The sequence below is a fragment of the Protopterus annectens genome, chromosome 2.part0 (genome assembly GCF_019279795.1).
Source record: "Protopterus annectens isolate FY-2018-M chromosome 2.part0, PAN1.0, whole genome shotgun sequence".
Classification (NCBI taxonomy): Eukaryota; Metazoa; Chordata; order Ceratodontiformes; family Protopteridae; genus Protopterus; species Protopterus annectens.
This window is the reverse complement of record NC_056728.1, coordinates 1,031,349,617-1,031,364,388: the sequence shown is the minus strand read 5'-3', so window position 1 is coordinate 1,031,364,388 and position 14,772 is coordinate 1,031,349,617.

Sequence of the window (14,772 nt, the reverse complement as noted above, 5' to 3'; positions counted from 1 at the left end):
GGTGGAGTACCCTGGATGCTGATGCCTGTGAGATCCCCATGATATCCCCATTTGGCCTTTGGAAGGTACCTGTGGCTAGTATTCTCAAGCTTACACATAACTTCATGTCCACTGGGATGGGTTCCCCTCTGTTACTTCTGGCTCTGAGCCATGGCCTGCAGAGCTCAACAAGCTGCTGTATAATGTCCCTGTCCACCCTGTAATGCTCTACTATCTCCACCTCATGTAGCCCCTGGTAGGTTACCCTGGGTCTGAACACTCTTCTCCTCCTCCGGTGCCTGACATGGTTGTCAGCATCATCCTCCACACCACCTCAGTCTCCAACACATGCTGGTGAATCAAAACTATGGCAGCCCTTAATATGTACATATTAAAAGTTCCCCGTCTGTATACACCAATGGTGCAGAGTGTCAGGGAATACATGTGTGTGTGTGGGGCTTTCACACCTTATACTATTGTGCAATGGATGATGCTGGTGTAATTGGGTGTGTTTGTGCCATTCCAGCTGTAGGGTATCTTAATTATTGGTTTTACAGCAGGTACAGCTATTGTGGGGCCTTTGGTGTTGACTTACGCTTGGCTGCCATGATTCATCTATTGCCCTTTACTTCAATTTTCAACCTGATTCCCCTCCCATTGTCAGGCATGCATCCAGCTGCCGGCTTTCTTGTTTTGTACTTTCACAGCCCAGGATTGTGTTGGGAAATGTGTTATGTAGCTGATCTACTACAAGTTTGCTTTGTTCTGCTGTGACAGTTCTTTTTTCATTGCTGTACGGCACCTCCCCTTTCCTTTCTGCAGGTAGCTGCTAGCAGCCTTGTTAGCTGTTGTCTATGGCCCACTGTGAGTTTCTAGGTGTTAATTACTCATTTGTACTCCAATTACCATGCTGCAGCATTTCCTTATTGCCTTCCCATATCCTTCCTGTTTATGCTGTGGTGCATGCTGTGCACAGCCATTTACCAGGTTTTCATCCACGTTCACATGAACTTTCAGTTACCTTGTGTGCTCTCAGCTAAGCAAAGCTATGGCTACTTCCACACCCCTATCCTGCGGCTTTGCTTAGCAACACACAGCATGAATTAGCAATGATCCAATCTGATTACAGATACGGTGGCATGCCCCTCTCTTGATGTCATGTTTACCTCCAGGCCACTCCTCGGTGTTGTACCGCTACGCCATGTGGTACATCCTTATGCCAGCAGGGCATTTGCGATTCAGTGTTACTTGGCTCATTTGCATGGCATTGACTGCTAATTCCTTGTTACCGCACGGAACACTGTCACAGACCCTTAGCAACCCTTGCACCATGGTTGTGGTGTAGCATGCATGCCATTGACTATTATGGGGATATTATGAATTGTGTTACATTGCAGTTTTATGACATCTAAATATATTTTCCTTGTGATCCCATTTGCGCACAGATGCACTGCGGTTTTACTTTGCGTTAGTGTGGCCATGACATTAAATGTTATTTTTTATATGTTGTGCATGTGGTTTTATGCCATTGGTTATATATTTAGCCATTGGCATATATTAACATTATAATACGTAAGTTTGGTCTGCTTTCATGGCTCCGATTTTATGTTTGACAAAATGTAAACCATTTTTTTTGGTTTACATTTCTACATGCTTACGCTATGCCTGCACCACTTCATGAATCTCTGTATACCTTCATTTGCATGCTACACTGCTGCGCATGGGGTAACTAGCATACATGCACCGGGAGCTGCACAGCTCTGGCATACGCTGGTAGTGCACATGGAAACAGCTCGTACCTGAATCACTCGGTGGCCATATTTGGCGCTAGAACGCCAACGCTACTCCGGCGCCTGGCGCAGGCTTCATGAATCCCGGGGATATTCCTTCAAAACCTACACCACCAAAACACACACATAGCAACACAAAACACACACCTACATTTGTGCAGGTTCTCAATAAAAATCTGCTCAAGCAACAGAGACCTCCAAAGCAGAAATGCATGCAACCTCTACCTCCCAACACCAACCAAATGACACATAGCCCACAAACTCAGTGTGCCACTCAACCACAGCCCATAAGGCATAACAACGTACCCAACAATCTAGTCATAATTGACTCTGTAGTCAGGCACATTGATGTTCAACTCACCAGGTTAAACAAGGAGAAAGTTACTGTCAGCTGCCTGTCGGGTGCCAGGATCCACCACATAATGCATGCACTCAGGTCACTCCACAACATGTACAAATATGACTCTGTCATTGTCCATGTTGGTGTGAATGACCATAGATGTACTTCCCTGGACTACATGAAAAGAGACATGGAGGAGCTCTCCGATCTTGTAGCCCAGGCAGCTATGAACCTAGTCCTGAGTAGCATCCTGCCATCACCCAGAATTATACCACAGTACAAGGACAAAATGATTGACTTCAACAATTGGCTAAGCTTCTGGTGTCATTCTAAGGGGATCCAGTATCTGTCTGCCTGGGATGACATGATCAACAGACCACGATGCTTTGCCAGAGATGGTCAGCACCTGTCCACCTTGGGATTCCGGATACAGACTATGGCTCTTGCCACCCCTATAGTGTCTTTTTTAGGCAAGGTTAAAATGACAAATTCACCAACTTAACAGGTACAAGCAAGCAAAATCTCAGGGTAATGCTACTCAATGCTAGAAGTCTAAACCTCAAAATGCATTCACTTGAGGCAATCCTAAAAATGGAGAACATCGACATCTGTGCAGTGACAGAGACCTGGTTCAAGGCTCCAGAGAGTACCCCTGCATTACCAGGCTATAATTCATACCACACATTTTGGCCATCTAACCTGGACTGAAACACTAAAGGTGGAGGTGTGTCCATATTCATTAAGGATATCCACACCTCCAGGCTACTTGCTCAGCATAATGCATCCAAGATTATCCAAGTGCACCTAACTCTGGGCAAGACCGCAATCCAAATTATAACTTGCTACAGATCCCCCACAATGCCCCTGGATTCCCACTCCTCATTTCTTGATACATTGGAAAATATTAGGGTACAACTCAACACCCTAATAATGGGCGATTTCAACTACCCCACTATTAACTGGGAAAACTACTCATGTACCAACTCTTTTGCTCAACATTTTCTGGAATTTATAAATTCCAACACCTTGGATCAACTTATCCACACCCCCCACCAGGGCAGCAATATCCTAGACCTGGTCATTACCAACATGGGCGACCGGTGTTTCACACCAGAGGTCAATTCCTCATTGCTCAGATCCAACCACAGGCTAATCAGCCTACACATCCACATCCCGCCCCTACCCCCATTAGGGAAACCACCATAAAAAATTTCTCCAAAGCCAACTTCACGCTTCTTAAGACAGAAGTGGCAAATTTCACAACACCCATGCAGATGGACAATAGAGGTACAGCTGCTGAATCCTACACAAATGCACTTTAAATGCACTTACATGAGTGCATGGATTGTGCTATCCCTAACAGAACCAATATGCTATCCTCTAAAAAAAGGAAGCCAATCTGGTGGTCCCCTGCAATAAACAAACTCTACAACAGAAGAAAAAAAAAAACTTTTGAAAAAAAAAGAGTAAAATCCCATGACTGGAAGAACTCCCTGGTCACCCTCAGTAAGAAGCTGTGATCCCTCATAAAATCCTCCAAAGCTAGTTATGAAAACAAAATTGCCACTGATTCTAAAGACAACCACAAATCATTCTATAGCTATGTGAAGAATCTCAATGGCAACACTCAGATCTGCTCTGAGTTACAGCACAATGGCACTAAATATACAGAACCAACTGATATTGCCAGCATCCTGGCAGATAGGTTCAGTGCTAACTTTACCCCCCAACCCCTAAAGGGCCGATCTCTATAATAAAAGAATGCAAAGTTCCTATAATCACAGCTGCACAGTTAAAAAACATACTCTCCAAAGCCAAGAACACAGCATCCATGGGACTAACATCCCAGGCTGCGTTCTACATGAACTACAGAATGAACTGGCATCCCACCTAATCACCATGTTCAATCATAGCCTCACCTCAGGCTTTCTTCCCACTGAATGGTGCACAGCGATGGTTATCCCACTCCACAAAGGGGAGAGCCACCACGGACCCCGGGAACTACTGGCCCATTAGCCAGCAAGCCTGGTCTGTAAGGCCATGGAATGTATCATCATGGAACTTATAAACAAAGACACTGGTAATCTCCAAACTCTGGACCCCACCCAGCTCGGGTTTGTAAAAGGCAGATCATGTATCCTAAACCTGACTGACTTCTTTGAAGCAGTCACCAAATCCATAGACGAGGGTAAGGTGGTTCACACAAAACCACCCCCCACTCTGAAATTATAGATTAACTCACTAAACTACGTATAAATTCCTATGTCACAAGATGGGTTGCCAACTGGCTAACTGACAGAACCCACACTGTGAAAGTAGTAGACTCCAAATCTGACTTCAGACCAGTGACAAGTGGAGTACCACAGGGTTCAGTCCTCGGGCCTCTCCTGTTTGGTATCTACTTTTCTGAAGTACAGGCTAACACAAAAGGTCTTTAGCTAATGAGGTCCACAAATGAGTGTAAACTAGGAGCCATAACAGAAACTCCTAATGATGTGGACATCCTACAAAAGGCTCTCACTGAGACAGATGCCTGTTGTCAAAGCCATGGCCTCAAGTGCAATGCCAAAATGTACATTGTCGTCCCCTTTGGTAAAAACTTTGTATCCATGAGCTACCACATAGGTGGTAGTCTACTTAACACCGAAAGTGTGATAAGAGACCTTGGGACACAGGTGGACAGTAGTCTCTCCTTTGATAATCACATTACCAAAGTAGTTAGGAAATCCTTCTAAATGGCACACCTCATCACAAAAGGTTTCTCATCCAGGAAAAAAGAGGTCATTGTTCCCCTCTACTTGTCACTCATTAGACTCATTATAGAGTGCAACGCCCCTTTTGGTATGTACCTCACAAGACATCTACAACAACTGGAAAAGCCGTAGAAATACCTTACAAAAAGGATTATGGCTTCAAATAGATGCCCTATGCAGACCATCTCAAAAAACTCCATCTTTACTCCGTCGCATATTGCCTACTCAGAGGCGATCTCTGCCTAACATACAAAGCTATGTCAAACCCGGAGCTGTTGGACATGCTCCACTTAAAGATATCCCAATCCCTCCAAGCTACATGCTCTAGGGACTTAAACCTTGTCACCACAATAAACAGAACATGCTAGATTGATAGATTCCTGTCCCAGAGACTTCCCATACTCTAGAACTTACTACCTATCTATATCAAACAAAGCTCCTCATTAGCACTCTTCAAAAAAAATCTTAATGATTGGATGGGAAATAGGAAATTCACCCTGGGGATCACCTCTGTGGCTCTGCTCGACAGGGGCACAGGAAAATAATTTTCTTGGGTGGTGAACGCCAGGGTACCTTTTTGGTTAGGCTTGTATAGGCCCTAGTGCCGATAGCCTAGTACCTACTTATGAACCTATGAACCTATGAAATGCATTACACAATTAGAAGTCTGCTTAAATGCTTATAAGGGCATTTAAGACATTAAAAGGGAGAGTGGAGGTGTTTGGAATTTTGGTAATATCACATGTAAGGTATATAGGATGTCATGTGGGGATACATCTTCAAAACAAGATACAACAGGAGATCCAAAAAGAATGTCACAAATTTGCTGTAGAATAAAAGGTGTGGTGTGAATTCTGATAGCTACAAAAGAAAGAAATACTTTAAAAGCTATATTTCAGCCATCAATATGGGCATAGACTCAGGGATTATGAAAATAAAGAATTTAGATGGGTCAGCTGAAAAGTAAGTGAAATATGGCAATGGGGTGTTTTAATGAAATAGAAATGGTGATGATGAGGTGGTGGGAAAATTGTTAGGAAGGTAAGAATTAGGCATAGGCAGTGCATGAGGTACCATTCCATAGCACAGGACTAGAGGAAGAAACAGGATTTGGAAGAAAAATCATTGAATTTAGGGTAAGCTTGGAGTGGAAAAAGTAAAAGATGGTATAACGAATGGTGAGGTGATTGAAACTATTGAGTTCAAAGTATTTGGAGAAATGTTCAATTAGTTTGCACTCAGAAGGAGTAATTGTTTTTTCTAAGGTGGTATTATTAAAGAAAACTAAATAAGCTTTAACAACAGTAAATAGCATAAGCTGCAGAGGAGAATGGATAGATGTGACTGGTGTTTAGGGCAGAAAGGATGATAACATGGGTTTGTAAATTTTAGAAGAGCAGAAGCAGAAGAATCAATGTGACAATTAAGGAAAAGGAATAAAATAAAATGAGATGAAAATGATTTGGGGGAGAGATTTGGGAGCTAGCAAGAAAAACTTTTTTTTCTGTGAACCAGTAGGGGATATGAATATGATCATTATTATTTTTTTGCATAAGTGGCACAGAATGCTACTGACCATAAAAGCAGGATGGAAGCCCGATGGCAATTGTTGCAATTATAGACAGACAGCATTATGAATCTCCTGTGTGGTAGAAATGTAAAGTTCAAAAAGTATGGAATGGGCCTATCAGAGTAAGAAGTCAGTTTTTGAAATAGAAGGGGAGAGAGGACTTGGACATTTTGTTTATATGGAATAAAGACTGTAGATAAAAAAAATGGCAAAGGAAGAAGAGAATAGAAACTTTAATGACAGCAACATCAAATAGTTCAGGTACAGAAAGATAGTACATTAAAAATAAGGGGTTTGAAGAAATGACAAATGGAAACATTCCAAATGCTCAGAATAAGCGCAGACAATTATTCACAGAATAAAGTACTTTCATTGGTAATACATTCGATACAGACTTCATCAGATTCATTAATCTGATGAAATGGTGTCAAACTGATTAACAGATGAAAGTGACTATGTTATTTCTGTGAATAAATCTATTTTGATCATTTTTGTTTTTTGTTTCACTCATTTCCTTTAGTGAGTTTACAAGATATTGTCACAGCTTGTATTGTTCATAGGTTCATAGGTTCTTACTAGGCAATCTGCCCTAGGGCATTTATAAGCCTAGCCAGAGTGTGTTTGGCTTTCGCCACCCATTTTAAATGAATTTTGCTATGCCCTTTTTCGAGGTTAGTATACTGTGCCTCTGTCTAACAGTGACACAGAAGTGATACCTGGGGTAAACCTACTATCTCCCATCCACTCATCAAGATTCCTCTTGAAGAGAGTCAATGAGGGACTCTGCCTAACCTGGACTGGGATTTTATTCCAGAGTGAAGGGAGCCTCTGGGTTATGAATCTGTCCCTCCAGCATGTCCTATTTATTTCAGTGCTGAGGTTCAAGTCTCTTGAGCGCGTAGCTCGATGGGATTTGGATTTTCTGAGGTGCAGCATGTCCATTAATTCCGGGTTGGACATGGCTTTATACATCAGGCACAGATCGCCTCTGAGCAGGCGGTATGCCACTGAGTAGAGCTGGAGTTTCTTTAACCGGGCAGCATATGGCATCTGTTTGAGCCCTTTGATCCTCTTGGTGAGGTACTTTTGGGGTCTTTGCAGTTGCTGCAGGTGTCTGGTAAGGTACATCCCAAAAGGGGCATCGTACTCAATTATGGGCCTGATGAGGGATGAGTAAAGAGGCACGATGACCTCCCATGATCTAGATGTGAATCCCTTCATGATTAGGTGGGCTTTATAAAATGTTTTTCTGACCACTTTGGCCACGTGGTTGTCAAATGAGAAATTGCTATCAACTTGGGTCCCCGGGTCCCTAATTACTTCTTCCGTACTTAATGGATTACTACCTATGTGGTAATTTGTGGGCACTTTGTTTTTGCCAAAGGGGATGACTATACACTTTTTGGCGTTTAGCTTGAGGCCATGGCTCTGGCACCAATTGTCTGTTTTTATGAGGCCCTTTTGTAGGATGCTTGTGTCGGCTGGAGAGTCGATTATGGCACCCAGTTTGCAGTCATCTGCGAACTTGGTCAGCCACAGTCCTTCCGTGTTAGCCTGCGCCTCCGAGAAATATATACCAAACAAGAGAGGTCCCAGGATTGAGCCGTGTGGGATGCTACTTGTAACTGGTTTGGAGTCTGACATGGCTCCAGCAATTCTAACCATGTGGGTTCTGTCCGTGAGCCAGTTTGCAACCCATCTAGTGACATAGGGGTTTATATTTAAGCTGGTGAGCTTATCTATAATGCCCGAGTGGGGTATTGTATCGTAGGCTTTTGCAAGGTCCAGGTAGGCTGTGTGGACCACCTTCTCCTCCTCAATGGCCTTGGTGACTGTTTCAAAGAAATCAAGCAGATTTAAGAGGCAAGATCTGCCCTTAACAAAGCTGAACTGGGTAGGATCCAGTGTCTGTAGGTCCCCAATATCTTTATTTATGAGGTCCATGATGATCCTTTCCATAGCTTTGCAGACCAAGCTAGTCAGGCTTATGGGGCGATAGTTTCCAGGATCCGTTGAGGTACCACCTTTGTGGAGAGGGACCACTGTTGCTGTACGTCACTCTTTGGGTACATATCCTGTAGTAAGGCTGAGATTGAACAGTAGTTTTATGTTTGGGTTTAGTTCTTCTTGGAGTTCATGTAGGACGCAGCCCGGGACGCTGTCTGGTCCCATTGATGCTGTGTTTTTTGCTTTGGAGAGGGCGGCTCTTACCTGAGCATCTGAGATGTCAGGGGGGCAGCACTCTGCTGGGATAGATATTTGCCCTTTTGGTGGGGAAGGGGGGGAGAAGTTTGCCATGAACCTGTCAGCTAGGATGTTGGCAATGTCTGTCCATTGTTGTTTGGGAGTAATGATATGGCAAACTGGGTGGCGAAGTTATTATTTGCTAGGAAGACAGATATAGGTAAATTGAAGGAGATTGGAAAGAGAAAATTAATACATGGGTGGGATATTCATAGTTACAGTAACCTTTTTGAATTAAGAGATAAATATACCACTAGCATCAAGACATGCATCACCATGTAGGCCTTGCTCCATGGTCATGCAATATGGTAATGAGCAGTCTGGTGACAGGCATATGCTTCTTACTCATGTATTCTCTCACCTGTAACTGCCTCCAGGAAGGCATCTATATATTAAATGATTTAGGAAACCACTCATATGTGTAGATCAGCTGAAAGACCATGTACAACTACTGGCACTAAAAATAGTATTGGGATCAGGGTGCAGACACACTAGTTATCGGGGAAACTGCAACTCTGCCATAATAGCACCAACAGTTGTACAGGGATCGGGGGTGTCATGATCTGTTAGTCACCAGAGAAACCTGGTGTTGCATGTCTTCATGCTAGAACACTGTACTTCACAGTAGTAGGTTGCCTCTGTATTGTGGCATCATCATGTAGCCATAAGCATCCTCCCAGTCACTTTCACACACACACAAGTAAGCACACAAACACAAACACACACAACACAGTCCCTGTACCTATTCCTGATCAGAAATGATCTGCACATCATAGTACAACTGCAATTCAGAAACATCCAAATTAGCCAATAATGAGGTATTTCCTTATCGCAACTAACATGTCACTGAATTGCAAAATGCAGCATAGTGGGAGCCCAGCCTTTTTAGTGTGGGTTATTTCATTTGTGATAAGGACTTTCATGACTCCCTGAGTTAAATGGGGGTAGAGGAATATATTAGCCCAATATATAACAAGAGTATTGAACTAGTATTGACAAATGCAGAATATTGCTTCAGCTATTATTACTTGAGCTTTAAGAGACTAAGAGTTCACTACCGAATTAAACTACTTAGAATTCACCCTGTCAAACAAATTCAAAAGCAAGTGTTTTTTGCAGGTGTACATGTCACCATGGAGGGTGCAAGCCCCCACCCCCCCTGCATACATCCAAATATATATGCACCAAGTTTGTGGTTGCATAATCATGATGAAAGGAGAAATCTGCGAAAACAAATGAGTTAATACTGGCATACATTTAGAAACTGCACCAGTAGTGATTTATTATAGAACATAGTGATTGCCGAATTCAACATTAGGGAACGAACTTTAAAAACAAAAGTATCCTTGGGATGTTGGGACTCAGGGAGGTATAAGGAAATACTTGAATTTATCACAAGGTTGCGTTTGATGTCAAGTAAACTGCAAACAGAAAGGTGTAATGAGTGAAGGAGATCACAGGTGTATATACTTACATTATCAAGGATTAAAAAATGTTGTCATATTGTAAGGAACTGTTGCTTTAATGATAGGCAGCTGTTAGAGTGAGTTTAAAGGAAGGTGAAAGTTACTATAAAAGAATAATAAAAATTATAAAAAGATAAAAGTTACCTTGATAACTAAAAACAACGGACACATGAAAATGTACAGCAAGAATGAAAATGTCAGTGGTCTCCCTTTTTTAACAGCTTTTAAATTAATATGGTCATTAAGACCAGGAAGTACAAAAGCATTTAAATTCACTATATCAGCTGTGATTTTAAATTCTGCTAGGCGGTATTTGGCCTGGACTTAAGGGAAAGTCTTTCTTTTCTTTTTTTTTTTTTTTTTGATAGGTGCCTTGGAATTGTCTACACCCACCTAAGCTACCACCACCTCAGGCAAAGGGAACCCTGGTTTACCTTCGCTTCTGAAGGAGGGCACCTGCAGGAGTACAGCACCCCCAAATGTAGCATTGCAACTGCAAAAATGTAAAAGTTGATTCAGTCACTTGGAGTGGGAAGAAAACACACAGTCAACTGCTTTCCCAGAGCCAGAGGATTTTAGAAATGTAACTAGCAATTTATCTTAAATGCTTTTGTATTTTCTTGGGTTGCCATTTGAAATGCTGAGACATACACATGCACACATACAGCAAGTTCCGAAATACATGGACTGAATGTCCAAAAAAACAGACTTGCCTATATCAAGTCTGAGATGGTCATTTCCCAGAACATTCCCTTTATTCCAAGGTATACATACATAAATGCAAATATTTTAAGTACTGGCATTAATGCCCTTCTAGCCTGTTAATATATGGCAATCTCTAAGCTGCCATGTATAAGTTTGGGGGTGCAGGGGGTCTTGTTTCCCCAGCAAAAAAGAAGCAGTGTTCACACATTTGCTATTCTCCCATAGTTTTAGTCTTTTTTTCAGCTTGTCGGCACTCAACATTTTGAGTGCCGACATTTCAGCAGGGAACCATATTTTAGTCTTAAAGATTGTATTCATTTCAAACTGTTTTTAGTATTTTACAAATAAGGCCACTGGAAAATTACTCCTCAGTGTACCTTTTGATGTGTTCATTGTTTTTAGTTGTCATAACAATTTGGTGTCATCATCTGGTTGCCATCCTCTCTCTCTCTCTCTCTCTCTCTCTCTCTCTCTCTTTTATTGGCTATTTAGATCACATGTTTTATATGCTCAATTAATTAAGATTACTTATTGCATTTTTTTACAACTTTGAAAAAGTCTCTCATGTGAGAGAACATTTTCTTATGTATTTTTTATTGGCTGCTTCACATCATGTGTTTTATGCACTCATTTTTTTTTAATGGTTCATTGCAACTTTCTGCTAGTCTGAAGATGTCCCTACTTCCAGGTAAAGAGAGTTTCTGCTCACATATGCTGCCAAAATGTTTTTACTGGCTCCAGTTTGTTTTGCTGTTCTTATGTGGGGTTGTTGCTGCCTGAGCTGATCATGTTTATGCCACATTTAGGTATACCTTATGGTTAGTGTTACTCAGGCTCAAACCATAGGTACAAGAAACAAGAGCCTGAATTCTCTGCCCATACCACCACTTGTGATTCAAAGCATTGAGTCCATAGCTTTCAACTGCCCTGATTTTCCCAGAATATTTGGCTCATATTTTTGGTCTGATCCTCTTAAAAATTGTGGTTTTCTGGCAAATCATTAAGAACTGAATTCACTAAATAATGATAGCCCTTTAAGTGTCTGTCTTCCTAACTTTCAGGAAACACATGGTAACACAAAGGACTTTATTCTAGCAATGTTCTAAGATTATACAAACAATGTTTAAAATGCTGTAATCCTGTGAAAGTTTTTCTTTGGAGCAGTTACCTTGTAATTATGAACCTCTTAGCAGTTTGCCATCCATTCCCTATTGCAATATTACTAGCTTATCATTTTATTTGTAGATAAAACAATGAAATATAAAGTTGTTTTCTAGCAGCAACCTGTTCATTAGTTACAGATCCCTTTAATGTGGAATTATTTAGATGACTTTTACTTCTGCAGAGATTGTGCATATTTACTGATAGTGGATTGTAATGACACACGTTTGAGTAGACTTTTATGATGGAAATGTTACGAATTGGGCAGTTTTGTCATTATTGGTTCACAAAGTTTGTTTCATTGCTTATGGGAAAAATGTTCAAAACAAAAAATTTGCCCTGTATTATATAAGGAATATAATTTAATACAATCAGGAAGGTGAATCAAAGAACATATACATTTATGCATGGCCCTAAAAATGTGAAAGGAGCCTATTGTTTGAAAACAGCCCTTGGGTAAGCTTAGTCCTCCACTGGCCAGATGCAAAATGAATGTGGGTTTTCATGCCATTTCAATGAATATGAGTTTCAAGGGTAGAAAAGTTTACTGGTCATGCTAAGTCAGTTTTCATTGTGAGACTGTATTGTTTGTTTAGCAAATGGTTATCAGTGTCTGTGCTATTTTATTTCAATATCTGTAATCATTGTAGAAGTAAAGAAAACAGTATGCATGTTGACAAGTTTGAACAGTGTTTATGGTAACCGAGGAGAAATAGCTAAGTAATGGAACACAGAAGTGGCTGGGGAGGGGGGTTGCTGCTGAAGCAGTAGGAGGTTGCTACAGAAGGGGCTGCTCTGGGAGGGACAATCTATTACCCTGCATAGGTCCCCATTTAACCATGATCCAGCTCTGGTATTTTGCACTATTTACTATAAAATTATCAGAAGTTGGATTGATACAATGAAGTATAAGTTATAAAAAAATAATAAGCAGATTTGTTCTGTGTTTGACAATAAAGGAAAAAAAGTGCTTATTTTTTTTTTTACAACTGACACTTTGTTGTTTAATTCCAACTAATGATAGTTTACGGTTTTCACTGTTATTAATAATTGATAACAGTCATTTTGTTGAACATGCCATTGCAGTTTGGTGGATTGTGGACTTCAACTGAAGTGGCAGCAGGCCACCAAGGTACATTTGGAGCAGTCATTTATGAAGTAACAACAGTAAAAATGATGGTGATAATAAAATAACATTTAATGCAGGCAAAAAACTGGAATAACTTTGCTGTGACTGTGTTTTCAGAAGTTAACACAGTTTCTTCCTTGCTTAACTCGTTTTTTCATTAATGCAAGTTAGCCCCAGTTTTGTTAGATTTTTAAACTCATGCCCGAAACATTAATTTATTTAAAAGAACAATAAAAAAATATTGTGTGAATTTTATTCTGTTTATAAAAAAGTTATTAAAGCTTCTTGCCTGACATTAAGCCTTCAGTTAGGTTATTTATTATTGTTATTCTTCAGGTTGCCCAATTTTTGTTGCACTTTTTTTTATTTAATTAAAAAAAATGCAACAGGTCAAGCTTGAAAGTGGTAAACAGCTTTTGCTCACAGTTCTTATTTAAACTTCAAAACCTTATAGCTCAAGAGATAAAGCCAAAACTTAATGGGTCGAGATAAAGATCAAAGGAGAAGAATCAGGGACAAATTTTAAATATAGCATTGTTTTTATATGCTTTGTTGCTAGAATAGCAGGTTTTGCATTAGCCTGTATTTTCTGAATGATATGAAGACTAGAAGTCTGAAACTCAAGTGTCTATCACTAAGTTTTGCAATCCTCATAAATTTGCCAGAAAGTCACAGACATTATGAGGAACAGACCAAAAACATGACACAAAATCAGGGACAGTCAAACATATGCTCTGATCTCTCTAACTCTTAGGGCAAGAATTAGGAGAAAGAGTGTGAAAGGTTCAAAATCATGGACAGATTTTAAGCTTTACTCTTGTTACCAAAGCAATGGATGAAGGTAAAACAGTTCACACCACATTACCTTGACCTGGCCAAGCCTTTTGACACAATCCCCTACTCCGGTGTAGTACAAAAGATGAATAATGTAGGAGCAAATATTACATCACCAGCTGCATTGCCAACTTGGCTCACAGGATGCAGGAGATCAAAACAGGGAAAGAGACCAGTCACCAATGGAGTCCCCCAGGGTTCAGTGCTGAGACTCTTTCTGTTTGGCATATACATCTCAAAAGTAAAAGGAAATACCAAACAGCTTTGGCTGAGTAAGTCTGAGATGACTGCAAGCTAGGAGCAGTTATTGAATCCCCAAATGACTTAATCATCATGCAGGAAGGTTTGTCCCAATCAATAACTGGTGCCAGAATCATGAATTGAAACTAAACTCCAAAAAATACATTATTGTATCCTTTGAGAAGTCATCTACTCCAGGGAACTGCTAAACTGACAATACCCCTTGAGAACTGAACCGACTGTTTGGCATTTGGGAACTTGGGTGTACAGTGACCTAACTTGACCAACATGTGCCCAGAGTCATAACAGAGTATTTTTATATTGCTCAGCTTATAAACAAATTGATTGTGAGTAGATCTAGAGATGTTATTGTCCCCTTTTACAAATCCTGCATTAGTTCAATCTTTTTGTATAATGCCCACTTTGGCATGTATCTGACCAGACCCATGCAACAATTGGAATACTCACAGAGATACCTTACTAAAATGATATAACAATAGGTCTTGCATGGACCACCTCAAAGATGTATCACTATACTCAGTATCCTACAGAGTGCTTAGA